Source organism: Cryptomeria japonica, chromosome 3 (genome assembly GCF_030272615.1).
Source record: "Cryptomeria japonica chromosome 3, Sugi_1.0, whole genome shotgun sequence".
Taxonomy (NCBI): domain Eukaryota; kingdom Viridiplantae; phylum Streptophyta; class Pinopsida; order Cupressales; family Cupressaceae; genus Cryptomeria; species Cryptomeria japonica.
In genome coordinates, this window is record NC_081407.1 from 174,909,447 (window position 1) to 174,928,212 (window position 18,766).

General features: G+C 35.4%; 2 non-coding genes across 2 annotated transcripts; both read left to right on the plus strand.

The window, feature by feature from the left end:
- The first annotated feature begins 683 nt into the window (after positions 1-683).
- LOC131029239 (U6 spliceosomal RNA) lies at positions 684-786 on the plus strand. Its single transcript, XR_009102729.2, has one exon. It is a non-coding gene; the product is annotated as a U6 spliceosomal RNA (small nuclear RNA).
- Positions 787-18,298: 17,512 nt separating this feature from the next.
- On the plus strand, positions 18,299-18,512 carry LOC131029244 (small nucleolar RNA U3). Its single transcript, XR_009102734.2, has one exon. It is a non-coding gene; the product is annotated as a small nucleolar RNA U3 (small nucleolar RNA).
- The last annotated feature ends 254 nt before the right edge of the window (positions 18,513-18,766 follow it).

An 18,766-nucleotide genomic window follows, 5' to 3' on the forward strand; every position in this document is an offset into this window, starting at 1 on the left:
TGACATTGTTCAATCCATACCATCATCCAATCAAGATTGTTTGCAATATACAAATGTAGTGCATCCCACTCTCGACCAGCTGTACAAAAAATAAATAGATGACTTACAACAGATTTATTTTGAAGATTAAGAATTAGTTAACTACAATAACATCTTATAATTACCTCTCACTTTCCTCAATCTACCTTTCCCCATCAAGTACTCCCCTTCGAATTTGTTAATGGGGTTGGGATCCCAAATGCGATCTATGCGGATCTTTGCTGCAAACTTAGGAAGATATTCAGTAATGTACACCATAGTCTAGTATACCATATATCCCTCCACCATAGAACCTTCAGGATGCGCTCTTTTTCAAACCAAAGCCTTAAAAAATTTCAAGTTCCTCTCAACCATCCACATTGACCTAATGTGTACAGGTCCACACAATTCAATCTCCTTAACTTGGTGTATGAGGTAGGTAGACACTTTTGTATTTCACACATTAGATGAGGAATTTTTCTCTTCCAATATTTTATATCTTCTTTATGGATTTATTTAGATGACAACCACCTCCCCTGGATTCAAGACACAAAAAAAGACACAAAAATATATAAAGGACACTTTATAAAATAATATACAATATATTACATAACAAATAAAATAAATGGAAAATATAATATTTATACAAAAAATTGAATAGACTTGTCTCTTTGGAGACATCTGATAAAATTAGAATGATATAGAGAAGATTAGCATGGCCCCTGCGCAAGGATGACATGCATAAATCGAGAAATGGTCCAAATTTTTGTCTTCTGATATGTAGTGTCGCGGTTAAAACACTTTGTTGGTGAAGCGGCCACCATGGTTCAAATCCCTCCTGGGCCTTTTTGCTCGCAAGGACCTGTACCTTCACTGGGTCGTTGTTCTCATGGATTTGAACAAGTGAAGTGTGGGGATGAGGTCCCTCGTTTTTGGCCTCATTGGTTCATAGCTCCAGGTCAAAAGCGTTTACCCCTTATTTAAAAAAAACCAAATTGAACAAACATCACTACTTACCTCATGTATTTTCCAAGATCATATATGACTTGCTTGACATTATTGTTGAAGTGGTCTTGGAGAGATAGAGGTAGAATGTACTCCAACAATTATAAAATGATATTTTCATTATTTTCTAACATAATACAATGAAAAGTACATGCGCAGTATACAAATATATAGTAAATACACAAGAACATGAATTACCTTGATGAAGGTATGCCAATCACGCGTTTTCATCCCTGGCCCAAATTCACTTTTCTTTGATATGAGATTGTTTATGTTCACAAAAAATCTTGTGGGAAATCGAATTTTTCGTATGACTTCATTTATAGTATTGCTTTGTTGCTCCATTAATAACCAAGGAAGGGCACTTATATTAATCTAGTCTCCACTACTATTTGATTGAATGACATTTTTCATTGCATGATTGGATTCTTGAATGTCACTACAAATTTTGACAATTTTTCTTTGACACGCCTTCCATCCAAAATTTTCCATAATGTCTCTGTTATATTCTTTCCAATATGCATAGCATCAAACAAATGCACAATTTGTAGCTTCTTGTAGTAGAGAAACCTACTAAATTGCTTGGGATAAATTTTATTCCCTTTGGAAGGTGGTCATCCATGCCTTGATGACCTTCATGATCATCAATCACATCATTAGTAAACAAAACACGATAGAAATATACAAATTCCAAACATAAACCATTAGATGGAATGACATTTCCTTGACGATTAATTCTATTATATTCAAACTTCCATAGGTGAGGTGTCATTCTTCGTGGCTTTAATGTAGTCTCTTCTTTTCCATTAAAAATATATTTTTCAGTATTCCGATACTAATGATTTTTGTGGAGGAAGTTCCTATACTCATCAAACACCTGCTTTCCTTAACTTTTTGAATGATGAGATTTTGTCTTTGGACCACAAAATGGACATGCAAATTTTCCCTTTGTTTGAAGACCTAGAAGATAATGTATAATTCGATTAAATATGTAAATTTTTATAATTATAATTATCATGCACAAATTGAACACTATAACATACCGCAAAAATGTGTTAGCCCTAGGGCATCATGTATTGTCCATACAAGCATTGCATGGAATTGAAATTGTCTTTGTCTTATTGGTCTAAAGATGTCATACATGGTGACACCATTCCAAAACTCTAGCAACTCGTCGATAAGAGGCTCAATATATACATTCATTTTTTTAACTTGGTACTTACCTAGTGGAATGAAAAAACACATTACTTAATTATTATGACCATTTTACTGCAATATTTATGATTAAATATAGATGACTATTAAATGAGAAAATACTTGGAACAATCATTTCCAACATTATGTGCTCCCTCTTTATTGACATCCATTGAGGAGTGTTATTTTTTATAATAAAAACAAGCCACATCGAGTAAACATATCTCAACTCTCCAAATGGATTGACATCGTTCATTGCCAATGAAAACCTGAGATTACGAGGTTCTTCTTTAAAGTGTGGCCACTTTTACTCTATGTCCATAAATGTTGAACCGTCTACAGGCATTCAAATAATGTCATCTTGACTTCTATTGTGTGCATGGTAATCCATAAATTGTGCGAAGCTAGTGCACCTGAATAATTGTTGCATACATGGAATAATGAGAATATAATGAAGAACCTTGTGAGGCACCCTTTTTGTTATTTGATTTATTTGATATCTACTGATATAAAATTCAGGGCATTCTATTCCAGATTCATGTTATTTATGATATATAATATGATCATTGGGATAAGCATCTATTGCTTGATACTCCATTCCAATATCTTTCATAATGGTAAATAATTCTTGGTATGAGCTAGGTAGAATATTTGATGGTGGTAACAAAAAATCACCTATCAATCTAAAGAAAAAGATATAATTTGTTAATATAAAGAATATTAATGGTACATGATTCACCATTTATTAACTATAATGACATATATGGCATACCTTAACATACGTGAGATTGTTATTTTGGATAAACCATTCATAACCTTCAAGTTCACCAACAACAATACAACGGAGAGAAGAGTTATTTGGGAGCCTTCGTAAAGGGCCTCATATGCCTTATCAATTAGAGGTAAATCATGAACAACATCAAGGTCATCATGATCATCATGATCACCTATGCCAATACTAAATGTGTCATGGATCAATGTATTTGTACCATCATCTTCAATTATGTTTTTTGGCACATGATCGTCATCTTCCATGGGATCATTGTCTTCAGCTTCTATATTCACACCTCCATGTTCCTCCACTTCGAAAACCATATTCTTCGAGTTGTGTTGGTACATACCATATGCCTTGGGGTGCTCAACCTATATAAAAATGATCAACATAAATAAACCATGATCATGATCTCATCATCAATTGATTTCTTATGTATATAAATTGTTAAAATGATATAATGAATAATTTACCAATGGATGATAATCATATCCCCCTTCAATGTGACCATGCTACCTACAATGTTTCTTAGTTGTTTTGATTAGAAGTCTTCTAGTCTTTAAGCCCTTACAAATTTTGCAAGAACAATAACATTTTCCATCACCTTTTTTTTTCAAGTTAGACCGCAATCTAGCAATTGTCTCCTTATTTTTTTCTTCGCTGATATTATTTGACATGGTCTTTCTTCATAGGCAAAAAAATCAAGCTATGGAAAAATTGCAAATCAAACCAAAACCATTTAACTCTTCTTTTTCATCTTAAAACATTGAACTTAATAGAGAACGTATTTAATGTAGCTAGTGGTCACAAATTCTTTTGAGATAGATGTTCCACATAAATTCTTTTTCCTCTCCCACCAACTCTTCCTCCCTCCCTCTTTCTCTCCCTCCCAGCAAAAGATGTTGAGTGCAGATGCTAAATGGCATCAACATAACTGCCCTCATCATAGTTTCTAAAAAAATACTTAAGGAGGCAAACAACTGGAGTGAGATGATTATAAGTGTCATCAACTGTGCATTGGAATTATTCTGAGTGCAGTCAACTTGAGTGAATCAGGCAGATTCATTGAGGACAACTCATTCAACAACCAGATTTGCATATGTTGGATTAGGCACTTAACGTAGGGCTTCACATTAGACTTCAATTAGTGACTGTGATTAGTCACCAATCAGATAAGTATATCTGATATCTGCTCATGTAATCTGAACATTATATTGAGAGCTTTGATCTAAACTTAATGTTGGGTTTTTCCTCCAATTTGGAGGCTTTCCTAGGGTAATCTGCGTGTGTTGTCTTGTGTTTTTTCTTGTATTGTTTATTTCTGAGTTTTATTATTACTTATGATCACTAAGATTATCACCTTCTATATAAGTGAGAGGGTTCCTTAAGGTGTTCATAGTATTCCTTGAAAATGGAATGAACTCATAATTTTACTAATTCACCATGTTACAAGTAAGACAAAATTACTTGTAGAAGTGAGGACACGTTTGAATTTTATAAGGTGTCTAGAGTTTCTTCCTAGAGGGGATATTACTAGTATATTGATGATAATAGATTATTTATTAGAGTTTTTTCCTAATTCAGTTTTCCACAAGGTAAATCACTTGCATTATGTCCTTGTCATGTCGTGTTTCTTTTATATCTAGTATGTAATTGCTAACTAAATTTTCAATTTGAATAAAGGACCTTTTCACCTTCCCAATTTATTTGATTCAAGTCCTCTTGAGGTAAATTCCATGATATTGGACAAAATGAAAAAATAATCAGAACCCAGGTTCCTAGCAAAATGAGTAAACAATTTCATCCCACAACAGGCACAATCCACATTTATAAACTGCAAATTTACCAAAAATCAAGGGGGGGAATGCTTAAAATTGTATGATCTCCTTGTCGTTACCCAAAAGATGTGATGTTAAATGTATTTCTATTTATAATTCTTTGATGTATAATGAGAGTATTGTTAATCATGTTAATATTGTTTGGTATTCTATTTCATCCCTTGCTCAATGGGGCAAGTTGTTTAAGAATATTTGGAACTCTCTTGTTGCTCCTAAAAGGAAAGCTTTTAAATGGTTGCTTCTACTTGATAAGTTACCTATCAGATCTAAACATTCTAATGATGATTTGTGTAACATTTGCAAGGTTAAAGAGACAGTTAGACATATTTTCTTTGGCTGCTTTGTAGTTAAGGAGGTTTGGAAGTTGTTTGGGTTTATTATTCCTTGGCATATTAGCATACTTGATGTTGTATCCGGTTTTATTAAAGGACTTTAAAAAGACACTAATAAGTTCTGGACTTTTCTTTTGTGTGAAATTATTTCATACATTTGGAGGATTAGAAATTTAGAGAAGTATCAAGGGATAGAAAGGGCCCTTACTGATTCTTTTCGTAGACTCACATTCCATACTCAAATTACAAAACTTCAGTCTATGAAAACTTTGGTCTATAACCTTCACAAACTAAGAAAAATGATGTCTCAAGTATGAAAGTCTTCTTAGAACTAGTTATAAAGAACTTGAAATGTTAGTTATGAAATGATGTTTTAGTATAATATACCAAATTGAAATACTTAAACATAAAAAAATTGCAAAACGAACCAAAACCATTGAACATTCAACATAGTAACATCATGAACAATAGTCATTGAAAGATCACAAGAGCAACAACTATATTACAACAATGTCAAAGCACTTTGATAAGATCTAATAGCACATTATTTTTCAAATTAATTATTCTCTTAAAAATGATATTCTCTTATATTTTTCTTTTGATTTTATACATTGAACACTTTCTATCATAACAATAGTTACTGCTGGGTTTTATGTGATGGTTGACATGGATGAGCTTTCACTTTGACAAGTCTTGGAAAAATGTATATTTCAAAAGCATCTCAGGGAACATAATGAGAAAAAGAAGAGCTCCTATGTATGTTAGAGGTGTTGGCAATTGACACTCATTGGATTCATTTTTTTGTCATTGATGGAAACAAGATCTGATGAAAGTCATAAACCAGCACTTGGAGGCATATACCACAAGATACTGACTTTGGAACATTCAGGGCTACACCGGCACCGACACTAGCATTCATACTTCATTGGAAGCCGAGATCAAGGAGGATTTACTTAAATCATTTTGAAATTATTGTCAAGGCCAACATTGAATATCTTTGTAAATATATTGTAAGCCGGTGTAAGGTATATCATTTGTAATAGGTATATAGGACAGTCTGCTAGGTTATTTTGAGATATATGATAGATGATATGTAGTGTGGATATAGGAGAATATAGCAGAACTGTATGATGCAAAATATATGTATGAATATCATTTTGTATGTGAATATTATATCATGCAATGATCTGTAGATAGCTTGGAAAGCATTCTTGGAGGAGAAGAGATACCGGTAGTAGTTCAGGGTTTATGAACCGGTACAGAGTAGAGACATAATCAGAACTCTATTTGGCATAGCAGATGCATTCTTGAGTTCATTTTCCATAATTTACTTTAGCAGAAAGCTTGTAGTCAGTGAGGCTCTTTAGTGATGAGTAGTATGCTCTAGGCAGTGTGCCTTCCTGCATGTGCAGACCCCTATTATATGTAATATCTTTTCATATGGCCAGTGAACTGATATTGTGGGTCACAAAACCCACTGTGGTTTTTCCTCATTGAGGTTTTCCATGTATAAATTATGTGTGTTATGGTGTTCATTTATGTGGATGGTTTATTTGCTTCTTGTTATATGCTTATTTGTTTACTAGTTTATATATGCATGGTATAAAAGGATAAAATCAATTCATACTGGTAGAACACTGATTCACCCCCCCCCCCTCTCAGTGTTCTTGGATCCCAACAATTGGTATTAGAGCTTGGTACCTCAGAAGAAGTTTAACAGCTTGAGGAAGATCCTGAAATCAGAATCTTTGAAAATGGCTATGGAGAAGCAACTTGAGAAAGCTCTTGAGGATTATGATGTTGAAAGGATGAAGAATTTGAAATTGCAAGAAGAATCGACGTCTACAAATGAATTCATTCTTATCCTACAAGAAAGGTTATCATCTGCTCAAGCCAAGAGAAAAGAACTTTTGCAAAAACCGGATGATGAGGAGAAGAATGCTCTTAAGGAACAATTTCAGAAACTAAGTCAAGCAAACATGCCCATGAAGAATGAAATGCAAGATCTAACTATGAGGTTATCAAAAGATATTGAGGATAGAAAGAAGAAGGAAGATAATCTTGTTATATCTTTGAAGAACAAATTTGATGAATGTGGCAGATTGACTCATGAGAATAATTTGTTGAGAACTGATTTGGCACACTCCCGAAACAATGAACAAGAAATTGAAAGACAAATAACTACTATGAGAGATGATCTAACTACTGCAAGTGAGTATAAAGAAAAGTTTGGGATCAGTGTTGCACAATTGGATGACTTATTGAAAAGACAAGGACAAATTGATGATTCTAGAGGACTTGGGTTTGTACAAGGTGAAAGCTCTGGTACTGCAAATGAAGATCAGACAGCCGATATGCATAACTTATCAGAAAAGAGGAAACCGGTAAGACAATCTAATGCTTATAAATTCAATGGTAGATGTTTTGTTTGTAATAAATTTGGGAATATGGATAAACAATGTAGAAATAAAGAAAATCAAAACTACAATTTTGTTCCCGGTCAATGTACAAATTGCAAGAAATATGGTCATAGATCAGAAGATTGCAAAATGAATGTTAAATTTCATGCATGTGGAAAGTTTGGACATTTTGCTAATCATTGTAGGTCAAGAAATGATACCGGATATGTCAAAGCAATTCAGAAGAACAATGTTACATGTTATGCATGCAAGAAAATAGGTCATATTTCTAAGTATTGCAAAAGCAAGACTCAACTGGTTAATAATGATAAAGATAATGAGAAAGGAAAGCAAAAGGTACATGAAATACAACAAGATCACACCAAGAGATGGGTTAGAAAATCTTAAGAACCAACTGGAGATGGATCTACACTGGTAACTCCACTAGTAGAACAAGGTATTCCTCCACCGACAGGAAATTCTATCGGTAATTGAGGCATAAGCCTTAGGGGTTGGCAAATTCATTGCTAAATTTTGCATATTACTCCGGAAGAGACTTAAGGAGATCTGAAAGAGATCTAGAAAGTTGTGTTCATCATCGATGAAGGTTCACCCAACGCATGACTGTGAAATCGACATCTGTAGGGTTGTTGGCAAAGCATTTATTATAGAAAATTAGGGTTTATTCGCTAATAAAGGGGGTAAGTGAATTCATTTTCACTCACTGAGCATTCAAGCATTCAGAAAGAAGTAAAGGCGGGTTAAGAGTGAGCATTGTGAAAATATTTTTAAGCAGTTATCTGAAGCACTCAATCTTCCACCGACATTCACTTTCAAGTATTTTTCAAAATGGCATCTGGATCTTCAGCTCCTACTTTCATTGCAAATCCCACCATTGTCGAAGTCAAGGATAGGTTAAGGCCATTATTTAAGGAGGTTCCCAAAATTGCTAAAAAGGAAGACTCTGCGGGAGCATTTTCTAGGGTTCCTGACGGCGTAATGTATGTTGAAGATGTGAGGGCATACATTCACTACACCCTTGAGGATTTGAGCACAGAGGACATCAAAAGCATCTATCAATCTGTGATACTGGGAGACTCTGGGACCATCAAATCAGAATACAAAGCAATTGAGGATCTAGGGTTAACCGATATTCTGTACATACCAGAATTCAAAGATGAGGTTATCAGATACGTTCTAAGTAGGGTTCACAATAAATTTATTTGGATAGATAGGCCTTACATGATCATGAAGGAGGCTATTCAAGCAGTCACCAACTTACCCAAGGTCAGACAAGAACCTGACAAGAAAATTTCCAACACAGAGGTTGAGAAACTTACTGGTGCTACACCTGATAACAAATCAATGAGGATAACCACAATCACTGACACGGATATAAAGTTTGCAAGCATGATCATAGGTTTCAAGGTAACTCAATCCAACCAATTGAATTTTTTCTCTAGTTCATGCATTCATGTTGCATATCAGATGCTAAGGAACAATATGAAGTATGATTTATGTGAATGGATGAGGAGTGAGTTGATGTTAAACCCTGGTAAGATCAAAGGAATCAAGAAAGACACTTTTAGATATGGAAACTTGATTGTTTGTTTAATGCTTTACTTCCTGAATGAGCTATGCGGTCTAGGGAAGAAGCGTTGGGCTCATGACATACCGTTAGGTATGCAGATCAAGGAAGCAATCACCACTCTTGGTAGCACCAGAGATGAGAAACTTTGGGGGTATTTTAAGATATTTCAAGAAAACATGAGGCAAAGGGAGAGAATATCAAAGAACATTGTGGAGAAATATTCCACTGATATCTCTTTCATGGTAAAAACTGATGAAACTCTTATGGAAGCAGTTGAACCTAGGCAAATCTGGATTACTGAGCTTGGATATGAGGTGGATGATAGCATTTTTGAACTCTATGCAAAGATGTTATTAGATGCCCCATTAGATGATAAAACAGAGCATTTTGGTACAGCAAAAGAGAAGGCTCTTGAAGTGAAAACCTGTTTTAACAGGAAGAGAAGAGAGAAGAAAATAGAAAAGATGTCTGCATATGTACAAGATGTGATTTATAAGATAGACACTCAATTGGGCTCTAAATCCAAATAGGAAGCTAAACCGACAGAGGTTGGTACTGCAGAAGTGAAGAAGCCACAAGTTCACATTTCCCCGATCACTTCTGATTTTGATTATGAGTATAATGAACCTCTGGCTTTCAGAAGGGTACAAAGGAAGAATGTGGTAAAACCACCAGTAGAGAAGAAGAAGGCAGAGCCTAGGAGGAGACTTGTTAGAAAGGCAACTAAGCCTACTGCACCTCCACCACCGGCAAGGAAGCCTATGCAAAAGAGGAAACTAGTTACACCAGCAACCACAAGCAAAAATAAGAAGGGTGATGATACTAAAACCGGTAAGACCACAATAACCTATGTTGAGCTTATTGATGAAATTACAAAAGATGGAATATTGAAAAATGTATCAAAATATTATGAAGATTTAGAAGAGAATGAGCAAAATGAATTAGAAGTGGCTATTTTGTTGTATATAGACATTTATAAGAAAGCCTTAGTTGAAATTTTGAAGGAGATACCTTTATCCTTGTATAATAAACTTGAGGCTAGGAGACTTGACGTAGTCAAGAGAGATAGGGAGATTAAAGAAGTAGCACTTTTGGAATTGTGTGGTGCTGTAAATAATGAAGAAATGAAAAGATGTATAGACACTGCAAATAGGACAGTTTTCAATAGTAAATCCTGACAGATAAGCCTTATGATGGGGAGAGTAAATGAGGTGATAAATGAGACTAGTAAGGGATGGACCAAATTCTTTCAGAAAAACCCAGACTTTCTCACATCTCAAGAAGAATTTGCAAGGGCAACATCTTCTACTATTCCTGACAAACCAAAAGGGAAAGGTATTTTGGGCAATTCAACTCCATTTTTGACACAACCGACAGTAACTATAGATATTCAGACACAATCGACAGCTAAGGAGAGTATATAGTCTGTACCAGCATAGACCATTTTTGAGCAAGGCAATGTACAAGACACTGGAAATATTGTGGATAATACTCCACCGGCAGTAACCGACATTGCACCAAGTGGTGAAGCCACTAATGCAAAAGAGGTTGAGATGGACAAGGTAAAATCAACTGAGTCCATACTAGAAGGTAAAACTGATTCACCGACAAAGGTTTTGGCAATTCACACTTCTCAGGTTGAGAAGAAATCAGTTTCTGAGTTGAGTCCAACTGAATTGATGATGATGACTACTCAGAAATTACTGAAGGAAGGTACTGCAGATAAAGGATTAATTGATCAATCAGTTACAGTGTTGCACAGATTAATATATGACTGTCAGATTAAAGATGGAGCCTACACGGTCTAGGCCCGGATAGGGTCTAGAGAAAATACAAGACATGAAGGAGGAAGGGAGAAGGATTGAAAATGCAGAAATAGGTCTCAGTTAAGGAAGGAGATGTTGTCGCCAAAGTGAGGACCCCAAATGTGGTTAAAATTGTAGGGGTTGCAATTTTATGACACTACAGTGGTATACAAAATACCATATCCCTTACCTGCTATTCACATTCCTCAAGATTCTTTTACTTAAGTTTGCCAATGTCTATCATTTTGTGTCTCCATAAATATGGTAATCAAGCTTATTGTTTACATTATATCAAGCCTAGCTACTATCAACTATATTAAAATTCTAACCATGCTTATGTACAAAGTTAACTTGACAATGCCTTTAAAATATTATTCATGGAGGTTCATATTCTCATGTTTCTTAATGGAGGTTCATATTCACATGACATTTAAGTTGGCATAGTGATCACCTTGATGACTTTTTTAGTTTCTAATTTCTCTTTCAAGGTATTTGAATAAAGGGAGAATAATAGGAAAGGTTGTATCGACCTTGCATTCCTCATTTCTATTTAAAAAAAAATCATATGTGCTCATCATTTGATCTACTAATATTTTTAATCTTCTTGTCCCAAAGAGTGTCATCTCATTTAGAGAATGACTATATTTTATCTTTAGTACAAGTTTTTGGCTTCACATGAGTAGGTAGGAATCATACATTGAGATGACATGGTTTTGTCAAGTGTTGGTATCTTGCGGTGTGTGTAAGATCATCATTTACATATGATAAAATATATTGACCAATATTATGACAAGTGGGAACATTTGTAATGGAGAATATTTGCATGTTCAAATAAAGACAAATTGGGGCACCAAATTTTGGTATTAAAATGTAACATGCAAGTAATATGCTAAAAATTTCTAGGAGGATCCTTTACTAAGGACATTAGAATTTGGTGTCTTGGTTTGGGTGTCATACCTCCTTTGGTATTTTTGGTACACTTTTATTAAATTATTCATGATGTCTAGTTTGTTATTCATCTATTTATTTACATATTTTGGTTTAGAAGTATGAGTAATTTCCATTGGAAGACCTCATGCTATCATATTTCCTCTAAAAAAGCAATATGTAAACTTCCATGTTAAGGATATAAGTGTGTTGTAATTTGAATTTGGTGAGTAAAAGTAGAGTGAATTCCCTGGGGTTTACGGTTTCCATGTCCAATGGGTTGCTTCCCATGCGCGATGAATTTGCAAGGAAGAGGTTCCGCGTTAGATTCTCAATAGCAACTCATGAGAAATAGAAAGAGCGTATTGTGAACGAGAAAAGGTCACTTATCATTGCCACGAGCGAGTTATTCATCAACATCTATTTGCAGCAATTGTGCTTGCTTCCTCCCAATTTTTGCACCTTGATGAGCACACGTATAATGATGGCTCGTAGTTACTTTTAAAAAAAATACCATGTGTTCGTCGAAATTCCGACGTGAAATACGAAATCTGCACTATCGGCAAAATTCAACCCGAGGGTAACACAAATAGAAGCATGTCATCGGGATATAATACATAGAAGAATCCCATCGGCATAACTCACACTAGCGGCAAAGCAAAGATCACGTATTGCCGATAGCCGATGATGCTATCGGTAAGAATTTTCCTGATGGACAGTGGCAAAAGTAAAAAAACATCGACAAAGGTTAAGATGATATAGGGTCAAAGCTTATGATGAGGAGACATAAAATATCAGGAGGAGCTATGCCGAGGGAAAAGACATCGGGGAAATCATGCCCATCGCCTAAACACATTTTAGCTATCCCGATGGCCAATGAGACTAGCAGGATAACTCGCATCGATCAATAGGAAGAGAGGTCATCAACTTATGTTATCCTGATGAGTAAGAAGACATTCAAAGGCTGTGAAAATCATCAGACCAACATATGCCAATCAATAGGTAAAATCGGTGTTCATCCGAATGCTGAGGTAAAATTTCAAGACGTCGATTTTTAGTTGAAATTCCAATGTGAAATACGAAATCTGCACTATCAACAAAAGCCAACCTGATGGTAACACAACTAGAAGCATGTCATCGGGATATAATACACTACAAAATTCCATCGACATAACGCACACTAGCGGCCAAGCAGAGATCATGTATTGATGATAGCCAATGATGCTATCGGTAAGACTTTTCCTGATGGACAGTGGCAAAAGTAAAAAACATCGACAAAGGTTAAGACGATATAGGGTCAAAGCTTATGTTGAGGAGACATAACATATCGGGAGGAGCTATGCCAAGGGAAAAGACATTGGGGAAATCATGCCCATCACTTGAACACATTTTAAGCTATCTTGATGGTTGATGAGACTAGCGGGATAACTCGCACCAATCAGTAGGAAGAGAGGTCATCGACTTATGTTATCCTGATAAGTAAGAAGACATCCAGAGGCTGGGAAAATAATTAGACCAACATATGCCAATCAACAGGTAAAATCCATGTTCGTTAGAATACCGAGGTGAAATTTCAAGACGTCAGTTTTTAGTTGGAATTCCGACGTGAAATTTTACCACGTCAAAATTCCGATGAACACAGGGCAATTTAAAAAAAAAAAACAAATCAATCCGACAAAGAAAAAGAAATCCCATAGATCATCGGAAATGCTCATCGGAATTTGAGGCCAAATGTATTACTGAGATCAAACCCCGGTTGAGGAATCAACCTAGAAAGAAAGTAATTGCAAATGCTTGAATGTAAACTATGGAGATGTATACCTTGTAGATTTGTAACTTGTTGATGATGATTGCTTTTCTTCTTGAAAGTAACCACAAATGTTGTATGAAATGGCATATAACATGAAAAAACCCTAACACACACACATGCTTGCAAATGAATGTTGTAATGTTGCTCCAATGGATGAATGAAGAAGACTTGAATGCTTGATAATGACTTTGAAATCTTGTATCTTCTCCTTATGCTCTCTATCTCTTATCCTCTATTATCCGTCCATACGCTATCCATCTATCCTTGAATGAGGGTATTGAATTCTCTTTTATACATGCCTTAAGGATTAACTTTCAACCGTTGAAGGCCGACAAAGAGGAATAACAAACCCCGAAGACAAGAAGTTCAAGAAGGAGGAAGGGAGAAAGATTGGAAATGCATAAATAAGTCTTGGTTAAGGAAGGAGATGTTGTCGCCAAAGTGAGGACCCCAAATGTGGTTAAAATTGTAGGGGTCACAATTTTATGACACTATAGTAGTATACAAAATACCATATCCCTTACCTGCTATTCACATTCCTCAAGATTATTTTACTTAAGTTTGTCAATGTTTGTCCTTTTGTGTCTCCATAAATATGGTAATCAAGCTTATTGTTTACATTATATCAAGCCTAGCTACTGTCAAGTATATTAAAATCCTAACCATGCTTATGTACAAAGTTAACTTGACAATGCTTTTAAAATATTATTCATGGAGGTTCGTTCATGTTCTCATGTTTCTTCATGGAGGTTCATATTCACATGACATTTAGGTTGGCATAGTGATCACCTTGATGACTTTTTTAGTTTCTAATTTCTCTTTCAAGGTATTTGAATAAAGGGAGAATAATAGGAAAGGTTGTATCGACCTTGCATTCCTCATTTTTATTTAAAAAAAAATCATATGTGCTCATCATTTGATCTACTAATATTTTTAATCTTCTTGTCCCAAACAGTGTCATCTCATTTAGAGGATGACTATATTTTATCTTTTAGTACAAGTTTTTGGCTTCACATGAGTAGGTAGGAATCATACATTGAGATGACATGGTTTTGTCAAGTGTTGGTATCTTGTGGTGTGTGTAAGATCATCGTTTACATATGATAAAATATATTGACCAATATTATGACAAGTGGGAACATTTATAATGGAGAATATTTGCATGTTCAAATAAAGACAAATTGGGGCACGAAATTTGGGTATTAAAATGTAACATGCAAGTAATATGCTAAAAATTTCTAGGAGGATCCTTTACCAAGGACATTACAATTTGGTGTCTTGGTGGTGCAGGAGCACCCTTCCAAGCTCTTCCTCCTCCTTTTTTTTGTTGGTGTTATGCTTCTTTTGAAGCCATTGTACATGTAATAAGGGCCATGAGCTCATTTGTTCTTCACTAGGTCCTTAGTGTTTTTGTTGGGATTTCTTGTGCAGGAGAGGTTGAGTGTACCTTGGATGTGTGTTAGGCCTTAATGGCATGTTTATGTCCTTAGGATAGCCCAAAATAGGCCTAGGAGTCATGAAAAGCAACAATGGAAAAGTTGCTCCAAAGATGCAAAAGTTGCAAACAACTTTTAAAAGTTGCAAACAACTTTTAAAAGTTGTCAAGCAACTTTTCCACCCAATAGGTAAAAGACCCTTATTGAGCATGGAGAGCCCTAATTTTGGCACATCGACCGAGGAAAAGGTGGTATAAGTAATTGTAAACCCTAATTGGATGGGTGGGATCTCAGACATTGTATGGCCCAAGCCAATTGGATTGACTGTGACTGTTTTGTTGGTTACCAGTCAGTTTGTATGAAGCTACCGAGAAAATTAATGGATTGAATTGCATGCAAAACTATGTGGAATGTCTTCTATGGAGTAAATAATTACATTGTGAGCAATTAGATTAGGTTTTTATTTGTAGGTTGAGTGTGTTTGTAAATACTTTGTAAACTGTCTATTCTCTGTCCAGTTTTGGATTGGTCTGTGTAAATGAAGTCATAACTCCATATCCCATTGTGGAATCACCATGAAACCATGGGGAATGGAAGTGAAGACCTGTACAATAGTTCCATGCAAGAAGGGCCCTTGAAAATGTAGGGAGGCCATACAAAGACCCACTCCTAGGCAAGACTGGACAGTGCCCGGCTAGGAGAGGTCAAGTTGCAAAGGTCTTGGAGAGCAAGGTTGGTCTGAGGAGAGTGCACCCTTTGGAGGAGGCGTAAAGGTGTGTGTGAAGCATCACTATTATGGAGGAGGAGCCTCCACCAATCCAAACAAGGTGGCTAAAACTCAAAACTTACACTGTGACCCAGGCAGACCGTTAAACCCTCACAAAAACCCTTAAAAACCCCAAAATTCGCCCTAGGCACTGTACGGCCACTTGGAGGCCCAAAACCCAAGAAATCCTTGAGCCCTTGCCAAATGAATGGAAGTCCATTTTGGGAGTTTGGTTAGTTTGTGCATCGTTTGTGAGAGGGAGCCCTAAAGGACCGGGTAGGAGGCCTAATTGGTCCTAATCCTTGTAGCCTTAATTTGTAGACAAAACACAAAATAGTGAAATCGGTAAAGGGTTGAAGGCTTGAAACCTCTTGGGGGAATATGAATAGGTGGAAAGACCATGAAATAGACTTGATACAACCTTGCTAAGACCTTGGAAGGTGTGGAACAAGCCTAGCCCTTATTAGCCATAGTAAGGAGTTTTGAGTCTCATGAGTAGGTGAGACCTTAGGAGAAGCATTGCAACTCATTGGTGGGTGGAATTGGGCAAGGTCAGGGGATTCCTCAAGAAAAGGAAGTCCTAGAGACCCTAGGGTGTGTAGAGAACACCAGGTGATCCAAGGAAAGGATCCAAGAGCATAGACTAGGCTAGTCTATCCCTAACCCCATCCCATCACTTGGTTTGGGTGTCATACCTCCTTTGGTATTTTTGGTACACTTTTATTCAATTATTCATGATGTCTAGTTTGTTATTCATCTATTTATTTACGTATTTTGGTTTAGAAGTATGAGTAATTTCCATTGGAAGACCTCATGATATCATATTTCCTCTAAAAAAGCAATATGTAAACTTCCATGTTAAGGATCTGAGTGTGTTGGTGTGTTGTAATTTATTTATTTTATTGCAAATTAATAGATTACTTCAATGATTTGGAGTGTGGAGGTTTCTTACCCAAAAGTTTTTTTTCCCACATAGATTTTTTCTTCTTCTCTTCTATCTATTCTTTTTCTTTCTTGTTCTTACATGTGCTAATTATATGTGATTGTGCTACCAAATTTGGTCAGACATGGAATCTACTTTACTTTCCTATCTATGCAAGTTTGTTTCTCTTTTTGGACATAATTGTATGCACTTGTATCAAGAATATTAGATTCAAATAATTACATGGTATTGGAGGTGCATATTGAATTCATTTTTCGTTACAATATTGATTATGTAGGTGCCTCTATTATTTTATTTTGTGTGGTTTTAATTGCTAGGATAACTATCATGTTGCAATTCTCTAGGGAATAACATTGTCATATTACCTATAACTCCAATAAAGATCTACCATACAATATTAATTGGATAATTGGTAATAACCATTTATTTTTTCACCCACACTCAATTCACAAAACTAGACAAGCTAGACTTGAAAAAATTACACATTGGATATTATCATAATACGGATTTTTATGTGGTCACTACAATAAGGTTGATATGATTGAGTTTTCTAACTCTCAAAAATCCATTATTTTGAAATGATCAAAGTTTAGAGGGATGACCATTTATAAGAATAATATTTTATTATTAAATTATTTATAATATTCACTGAGAAGTAGTTATGCACATTAATATCTTCATCATTTACACACTGGCTTATTTATATAAGGACCCCTTATTTACATCTCATCATTTTTTGAAATAGGTTGAAACCCAAAGCGTGGTAAAAAAATGTGTGAAAAAGTTGTTTATATGTAAAATAATCTAATAAAAATTATGGTATCTTCACCCTTCAACACTATGGGTTACAAAAGAATTGAAAGGTTTAGGCCAAGTAATAATGAATAAGAAAGATTGATAGAAGATATTTGTGGATAACACTTCTTATCTTATATATATATATACTGTGCACATTAGTTATATATGCATTTATAATATTGATTAATGACATTAATCTCATAATATTTATTGGATGCACCAAATTTGTGCATTTCATAAGCTTTTAGTGTGAAGCAATAAATAAATAATAAATATAAATATTTTGTTTGAAGTTTTGTGATACAGAAAAGTATGGTAAAAGGAAAAGTTCTGTGATGGTTATGTCTGTACTTAATTTATGTTTGCGTTAGTCTGGCATGATAGAAGAGAGTTTGAAAAACTATGCTGTGATTGGAAGTTCCTCAATAATTGTATTGTATATCTGCCAATCACAACTTGGAACTTTTCTTTCTAATTTAATTACTTGTGAGGCACGTTTTCAAACTCTACTTGTGCGCCTTTTGAATTCAGCCAAACATAAGATTCTGTTTCAATGTAGAAGTAAATATTGATAATCTGGTGACGTTTTGAAAGTAATATCCCACATTTAAGCCACGTATAAACTCAAGACTAGTTATAATAGGAGAGAAGAAAACAATAAGGCTCGACCTTACTTGAACAGGATCTGTTTTGAAGGTTGTACAACTTGGTCTGCATATCAAACTCAGACAAGCACACAAATCTGGAAGATGAGATATGGCTCTCAGGCCAGAGCGCGAATACTGAGGCCGCTGTGTTTTGCAGTTAGCCTCCCGATGAACGTCCTGCCTGCTAATTAACTAGCATGCAGTGAAGGCCTGGGAGCGTTCTGACAGATCCATCCTTTTGGCTGCCATTAAAATGGTCGATCAGGTTTATTTATAACATAGATGAAAAGGGCAAGGGACTTCTTAAATGGTCAATCATACCCTGGGTGACATTATGTTTTTCATCGATCCTTGGATGACCATGGCTGCAGTTTTGGTAAAACGATTATTTCCTGGGAATGTGACCAAGAAATTGGTCCCTGCATCCTCTTGCTCCTCTTCCTCAACCTTGTGCAGATGCTTCTTAGTCTGTATAGCCTAATCTA